Source organism: Camelina sativa, chromosome 4, assembly GCF_000633955.1.
Source record: "Camelina sativa cultivar DH55 chromosome 4, Cs, whole genome shotgun sequence".
NCBI classification, from domain to species: Eukaryota; Viridiplantae; Streptophyta; class Magnoliopsida; order Brassicales; family Brassicaceae; genus Camelina; species Camelina sativa.
The window spans coordinates 23,023,419-23,031,463 of record NC_025688.1 but is presented as its reverse complement, the minus strand read 5'-3'; the positions used below and the strand labels follow the sequence as shown (position 1 = coordinate 23,031,463).

Here is an 8,045-nt window from a genome sequence, read left to right as displayed (position 1 = left end):
ACGTTATCATCGATAACAAAAACAAAAACCAGATTAGTATATGCTATGTATCCTTAATGACAAAATACAAATTTCATTTTACTACCAAAAAAAAAAAAATACAAATTTCATTTTAAAGTTATATCACGGAAGAAAACTGTCAATGGGGTTTGTAAAGTTATAGCCTGTCTTTAGTTGTTCCAATACTCTTATCAAGAAAAAGACAAAATAGTTAGTACCTATATAGCCTGTCTTGAAAAGAAAAGAAGAATACAACATTCCAGTGACACTAGAGCTGGTTTAAAATAAGTTAATTAAAACTATTATAGTCATTTTCACTAGTATTAAAATAAATAATCCGTCTAGTTGATTTGTAGCTTTCTCGATGTGAAATGAATGAAATACTTTATTCTGCAAAGAACAATATAGCTCAACCACAAAAATTTGTCATTTTCCAATAAGGGAATTTATTTCAATTTTATAACAAGGCGATGAATCATCAATTAATAGTTCTTCTAATTTAATTTACAAAGCCAAGAAAAGTTGTTGAAGAAGAATATTATTAAGAGGAGACCCAAAGAAAGAAAGAAGCCATAATAATAATACAGAGAGAAGAATCTGTTCAAACCAAGCAAAGGTTGATAAAGGCTTTAAAGCTCTGAGAAATTAAGTCCACTGCAATATTCTCTACAAGATTTGAAGAAGCAATCTAATCTTTGTTGAGCCAGCTTTTGAGAATCTATATATATACTCTACGTCTTCAGGACAAGTTTGTTTTCTTTTCTTTTTTTGTCTCTGTTTCATCTTGAAATATTCAAAGTTCAGATCAAGGAGGAGGATTTCATTCATCTCAATAGCATAGATATGCCCTAGTTGCAAGAATAGTTCAAATCCAAGTGTCTAAGCATGTTACTATGTTACAGACATCTAAGCATGTTAATGTTAGCATAATATAATCCCTAGTAAATTTACTAAGGAGTTAGGTTTATCTGGATCAAAGAGAGAGAGTACCTTGGTGAGAAAGTCAACTTCGTTGAAAGCAGCTTTATACGAATTCAGCAAGAGATCCTTGNAAACTCAGCTCTAACTCTTCCATTGATGGACGCATCCCAATTATATGTTTGCTTGTAAAGACATAAAATGAATCAGAAACAGAATCAGAACCAAATTCGAATGATAAACACACAAAATCTGTAATTTAAACACAACAACAATTTGTAACTTACCGCAAAAGTTTCAAACCACCGGTTTACAACCGGACCTGGTGTTTGGATCCAATTGGCATGAGGTGACTTGAAATCTCTTTCAAAAATGGCCCGGACAGTAGCAGCAACCGAAGAATCCTGGTCAAACCTACAAAACATAAGATAAAAGGAATTAGGATCATTGAAAATACAAAACATAAAGATAAACTATATGTTAGATACATAACATTCTCACCAAATAGTACCCGGAGGTCGCTTAGGATCCAGTTTTGGTAAGCCAACACGCCCGGGACTTGCAAGTAACTCTTCCAAAGTGAAAAACACTTGAGAGGCACTTGCACTGTTGACACACGACGTTGATTGCTGAGGNGAGAGAGAGAGAGAGAGAGAGAGAGAGAGAGAGAGAGAGAGAGAGAGAGAGAGAGAGAGAGAGAGAGAGAGAGAGAGAGAGAGAGAGAGAGAGAGAGAGAGAGAGAGAGAGAGAGAGAGAGAGAGAGAGAGAGAGAGAGAGAGAGAGAGAGAGAGAGAGAGAGAGAGAGAGAGAGAGAGAGAGAGAGAGAGAGAGAGAGAGAGAGAGAGAGAGAGAGAGAGAGAGAGAGAGAGAGAGAGAGAGAGAGAGAGAGAGAGAGAGAGAGAGAGAGAGAGAGAGAGAGAGAGAGAGAGAGAGAGAGAGAGAGAGAGAGAGAGAGAGAGAGAGAGAGAGAGAGAGAGAGAGAGAGAGAGAGAGAGAGAGAGAGAGAGAGAGAGAGAGAGAGAGAGAGAGAGAGAGAGAGAGAGAGAGAGAGAGAGAGAGAGAGAGAGAGAGAGAGAGAGAGAGAGAGAGAGAGAGAGAGAGAGAGAGAGAGAGAGAGAGAGAGAGAGAGAGAGAGAGAGAGAGAGAGAGAGAGAGAGAGAGAGAGAGAGAGAGAGAGAGAGAGAGAGAGAGAGAGAGAGAGAGAGAGAGAGAGAGAGAGAGAGAGAGAGAGAGAGAGAGAGAGAGAGAGAGAGAGAGAGAGAGAGAGAGAGAGAGAGAGAGAGAGAGAGAGAGAGAGAGAGAGAGAGAGAGAGAGAGAGAGAGAGAGAGAGAGAGAGAGAGAGAGAGAGAGAGAGAGAGAGAGAGAGAGAGAGAGAGAGAGAGAGAGAGAGAGAGAGAGAGAGAGAGAGAGAGAGAGAGAGAGAGAGAGAGAGAGAGAGAGAGAGAGAGAGAGAGAGAGAGAGAGAGAGAGAGAGAGAGAGAGAGAGAGAGAGAGAGAGAGAGAGAGAGAGAGAGAGAGAGAGAGAGAGAGAGAGAGAGAGAGAGAGAGAGAGAGAGAGAGAGAGAGAGAGAGAGAGAGAGAGAGAGAGAGAGAGAGAGAGAGAGAGAGAGAGAGAGAGAGAGAGAGAGAGAGAGAGAGAGAGAGAGAGAGAGAGAGAGAGAGAGAGAGAGAGAGAGAGAGAGAGAGAGAGAGAGAGAGAGAGAGAGAGAGAGAGAGAGAGAGAGAGAGAGAGAGAGAGAGAGAGAGAGAGAGAGAGAGAGAGAGAGAGAGAGAGAGAGAGAGAGAGAGAGAGAGAGAGAGAGAGAGAGAGAGAGAGAGAGAGAGAGAGAGAGAGAGAGAGAGAGAGAGAGAGAGAGAGAGAGAGAGAGAGAGAGAGAGAGAGAGAGAGAGAGAGAGAGAGAGAGAGAGAGAGAGAGAGAGAGAGAGAGAGAGAGAGAGAGAGAGAGAGAGAGAGAGAGAGAGAGAGAGAGAGAGAGAGAGAGAGAGAGAGAGAGAGAGAGAGAGAGAGAGAGAGAGAGAGAGAGAGAGAGAGAGAGAGAGAGAGAGAGAGAGAGAGAGAGAGAGAGAGAGAGAGAGAGAGAGAGAGAGAGAGAGAGAGAGAGAGAGAGAGAGAGAGAGAGAGAGAGAGAGAGAGAGAGAGAGAGAGAGAGAGAGAGAGAGAGAGAGAGAGAGAGAGAGAGAGAGAGAGAGAGAGAGAGAGAGAGAGAGAGAGAGAGAGAGAGAGAGAGAGAGAGAGAGAGAGAGAGAGAGAGAGAGAGAGAGAGAGAGAGAGAGAGAGAGAGAGAGAGAGAGAGAGAGAGAGAGAGAGAGAGAGAGAGAGAGAGAGAGAGAGAGAGAGAGAGAGAGAGAGAGAGAGAGAGAGAGAGAGAGAGAGAGAGAGAGAGAGAGAGAGAGAGAGAGAGAGAGAGAGAGAGAGAGAGAGAGAGAGAGAGAGAGAGAGAGAGAGAGAGAGAGAGAGAGAGAGAGAGAGAGAGAGAGAGAGAGAGAGAGAGAGAGAGAGAGAGAGAGAGAGAGAGAGAGAGAGAGAGAGAGAGAGAGAGAGAGAGAGAGAGAGAGAGAGAGAGAGAGAGAGAGAGAGAGAGAGAGAGAGAGAGAGAGAGAGAGAGAGAGAGAGAGAGAGAGAGAGAGAGAGAGAGAGAGAGAGAGAGAGAGAGAGAGAGAGAGAGAGAGAGAGAGAGAGAGAGAGAGAGAGAGAGAGAGAGAGAGAGAGAGAGAGAGAGAGAGAGAGAGAGAGAGAGAGAGAGAGAGAGAGAGAGAGAGAGAGAGAGAGAGAGAGAGAGAGAGAGAGAGAGAGAGAGAGAGAGAGAGAGAGAGAGAGAGAGAGAGAGAGAGAGAGAGAGAGAGAGAGAGAGAGAGAGAGAGAGAGAGAGAGAGAGAGAGAGAGAGAGAGAGAGAGAGAGAGAGAGAGAGAGAGAGAGAGAGAGAGAGAGAGAGAGAGAGAGAGAGAGAGAGAGAGAGAGAGAGAGAGAGAGAGAGAGAGAGAGAGAGAGAGAGAGAGAGAGAGAGAGAGAGAGAGAGAGAGAGAGAGAGAGAGAGAGAGAGAGAGAGAGAGAGAGAGAGAGAGAGAGAGAGAGAGAGAGAGAGAGAGAGAGAGAGAGAGAGAGACGTAGAGTGAAGATAAAATGTGAATCTTAAGATCACAGTTTTACCAGGTAGAAGAAAGAAAACCAACCCAACTTCAAAGCACTATCAGTCCTGCAAGGTGATAAGAAAACAGTTCAGTTATGAACTAGTAGTATATGGATAGTCAGATAATCGGAGCATTACCTTGTAGCTCGGTAGAGAGGCCTGTACCCTAACACATATGAAACTAGACGACATCCAAGCAACGCATAGATTGTGGCAACTGGCAAGAAACAAAATCTTAACACCTATCATTCATATTTAAATCCAGCTTTAGCTCAACCAAATCCATTCAAAGCTTCATAATATAGTTTCCCTCATAGCAGATGAAATCAATAAAACGTACCCAACCAACTAGCAAATGCCAGGACAGCAAGTTTTGTGTATGAACTGGTATCTCGTTAGCAATGTTGGGGTGTATAATCTGGCAAAAGGGTGGCCACTTTTTATCGTTTATCTACGATGCCAGCTATGACACAATTTGATATGTTTCCATTAGTAACAACAAACCAGCACAAGATTTAAACAAGTTCTTTGCAAAAATAGTGAGTGTCCTATTGGCTTACACATAGCAAAAGCATCTTCTCTTCGTTTAACATCCTGGCTGAATCAGAGATAAAGAGTTACATGAAATAATCCAACAAGCAAAAAGCCAAGAAACATAAGTTAAAAGGTAGAGAAAAAAACAATAACCATTTCTCTGTCCTAAGTTGTGCTTCCCAATCAGAAAGCTCTCTCTGTTTCGTTGAACAATCCTGCACCAACCACACCACAAAATGTCAAAGAGATTTAAGTGAGAATCTGCGTGTGTTACAAATACTAATGCTCTTACATTCACCGTATCGAATGGAATATCGACTGTAGCATCAAGTTTACCGCCAAAATCTAACTGGCCTAGATGACGCAGGAACCCTTCCAGCACCATCCTGCAATTACAGAATATATATTAAGACCAATTACTCATAGCCTCCAAGAAACTTCAATTGCTACAACTAAGAAAAACAAGAGATTTATGCTACTAATATATTTTACCAAGAAGATTGACAATTTCTTCTTCTTCCTCGTCCAAGGAGATTGGGATCGTGGTGGCGATTCACTATTCAATTTTCAGATCTTATAGCTAAAGGTCTATCTACTCATGCAATACACTACAAGTGCCTTCCCTTTACTGTAAGCATGGCTTCATTTCCAAAAAGGAAAATCTAAAATTCATAATCTCACCATATAACTCAAGAAGATAAAATTCAAAGAAACAAGATTGGACTTGTAGAAGAAGTTGTGGAGATAATAGAATGACTTAACTTGGTTAGCGTTTCATTGTTTGGCTCTAAAACTAATTTTTCAAAGATTACTTTGTTTACACCGTCAGAGAGGTGTGTTCTCAGCGGTGAACTCTTCGCATTGGCTTGTAAGCTTGTTGATTTCTGCTCTCAGACTTGTGGTTTCTTCATCCAACTCCTTGGCGCGTTGGGCCAGCTCATCACATTCGGCCAGGAACACAAAAAAAACTTTTTCAGTGTCAATAATTTGTTCACATGGGGGTGTGCTAGAAGCAATCTAAGGGATGTTTTGGTACCTGTTTACGCAACCTTTGTATTATTGTTGTCACTGATAACAGTAGGTAGTTGGTCCTTTCTACCCTCCACTTGAGTGTAGTGCTTCTTCAAATTAAACAAAGTTCTGCCATCGTTGTTACCAATGCATGCTTTTGATCCGTACAAAATCTTATCAGCTGCTCCATCAGAATCAGTGGCAGGTGGTGTGGCTCCATAAACATAATACCTCGTTCTTGAATTTGAACTCTCCACTTTATGAGATTTGGGAAGATATGGGGTTTTGAAAAACTTGGAGGAAATCTCGCTCATAGGTGCTTCTACAGCTCCATACTCAGGGGCAAAGGTCACCATAGATGATCGAACTCACCAGTAGAAGAGATTGACATTTGATTTGACGGAACTGAGGTGATACTGCTGTTGAGAACATCTTGACTCCTAATAAGGCACTCATCTATGATAGGAGGAACAGTATTAAAGCTCTCAAACGAGGAAAACCCAACAGGCAATACGATTTGGTCTGATAAATTCGTCATATCCACTGGACTGGAACCTACATCAGCAGATTCTGGAGGAATCATGAGCGCATGCGACTCCGCAGTTCCCGGTGGCTACACAAACATAAGAAATAAGGTGGATAATTAGATAGATAAGGTTTATATACCAAAGGCAATATGAGCGAAAGACAAAAAGAGCTGTGACAGGAATGGGGAAAGGGAAGCAAACAACCCTTCCTCCCAAACATCTCTGGGATACAGTCTAGATATCGGAGCTTATGGAAGGTCTGCGTTTCGTTCACCAGCATATGGAATGAAAATAACAGTTTCTTGATTATTATGATAGATAACAACAGAAAACAAGAATTACCTCCCCGAAAGGCAATGCATCATTCTCAAAGAAGTGCCTTGATATCCATGCCACCTTCTCTGTCATCATCATCATCATCCCAGCTTATCAGTTTTAGTGTAATCAACTCCTAACTCATCTGCTTCTTGAGTAGGTGCATTAGTGACAGTACCTACTTGACCCGAAAGACTCTGCCATCCCTGTTCGCGACCGCTTTGAGCCCTGCAAAGAAATTTATTTAGGCACACGAAATTATATATAATAAGGAAAACAATATATGATGTTGACCTATTGTAACAAGCAAGTTCATGCTACGACCGACGATTCAATTTTCTCATCAGTCCCATGCAACATCCACCTTTTCCAAGTTTCCATAGATATAAGTCATACCATTTTTGAGCGATCATCATTGCAAGTTAGACCAGATTGGCTACACGTCAAAGAATCTGCATCAGCGTCAAGGTCACCAGTTCTTGAAGTCATCCTCCAGCCACTTCCGCTAGAAACGCTACTTGTTGAACTAGTGCTGCTATTACGACTACTACCACACTGCTATTGTAAGCACTTTTTTCATAAAACCCATCACTCTTATTTCCAGACGCTCCAAGGAAGTCACCAGCCCTGCATAGAAGCAAACGTTCAAATGTTTAGGGCTCGTAACAGACTTTTAGAATGAAAAATAAAATCGTAAAGTTTAATATTGGAACAAATCTTCACAATGCCACAGATTCACTCCTATGGAGCTTCAAATCATGAGGTTTACAAACCATAGGCCTCTGTTTTACGAGCTTCCTTCCATGTTAAAAATGTAGACGAGATAAAAGAAAAAGACTCACCAGTGCATATATAACGACGAGCCTGCCAGTGCCAGTGACGGGCCTATCCAATTTTGAAGCCAAAACCTGCAAGTATGGTTTCACCTTGCATCAGCTCCAAGCTGAGGAAAGACCACAAGTATTATGTCTTCTTAACATGGGTCTGGAAAAATTCCTAAGAAACACTTTAACTATGACCCTACAGAGTCTATTTTCTGAATACATTATTTATGAAATTCAACAAAAACCCAATCTGGATCTTACCATTGAGTAGTCAAACACATCTGAGTAGGACTGGCGTGGAGAAGACAAGAGGCACCAGCAAGAGAAATACGAACAAGCTCAAAGCTTTTTAAGATAAAACTGCGACCACTTGGTCATTCTAGCCCAAGCAAGCAGTTTCGAAATCTCATCCTGAAAAAAAACAAGAATCGCCCCACCACCTTCATGCCGGCAAATTTGTTCAATTGTTGCGTCCACCTACGACAGAGTTTCAAGGATTAGTTCATGATTATATTCTCCAGTAAAATGTTACATTGAGCTAGATTTTAGCTGGATGTTACCCAAGAAAATAGGAGCAAAACTCATATCCACGTCAATCTGTGCACCACACCATGCTTCAAGAGAAAGTTTAGTGGCCAATTCAACTTATCCTACTGACAGAAACAATCTCTATAAAACCCTAGAATTCTTCAATCTCTGAGGTCGATTTTGTTTCTCCGATTGTTTTGTGAATTGATTCGTTTTTGCAGGACATAAGTAGAGATAAGGAAAAAAAAAAAAAAAAAA

General features: G+C 41.4%; 1 long non-coding RNA gene across 1 annotated transcript; it reads right to left on the bottom strand.

The window, feature by feature from the left end:
• On the bottom strand, window positions 472–1,051 carry LOC109132706. Its single transcript, XR_002037773.1, has 2 exons — window positions 991–1,051; window positions 472–848 (listed from the first exon to the last, which is right to left on the bottom strand). It is a non-coding gene; the product is annotated as an uncharacterized LOC109132706 (long non-coding RNA).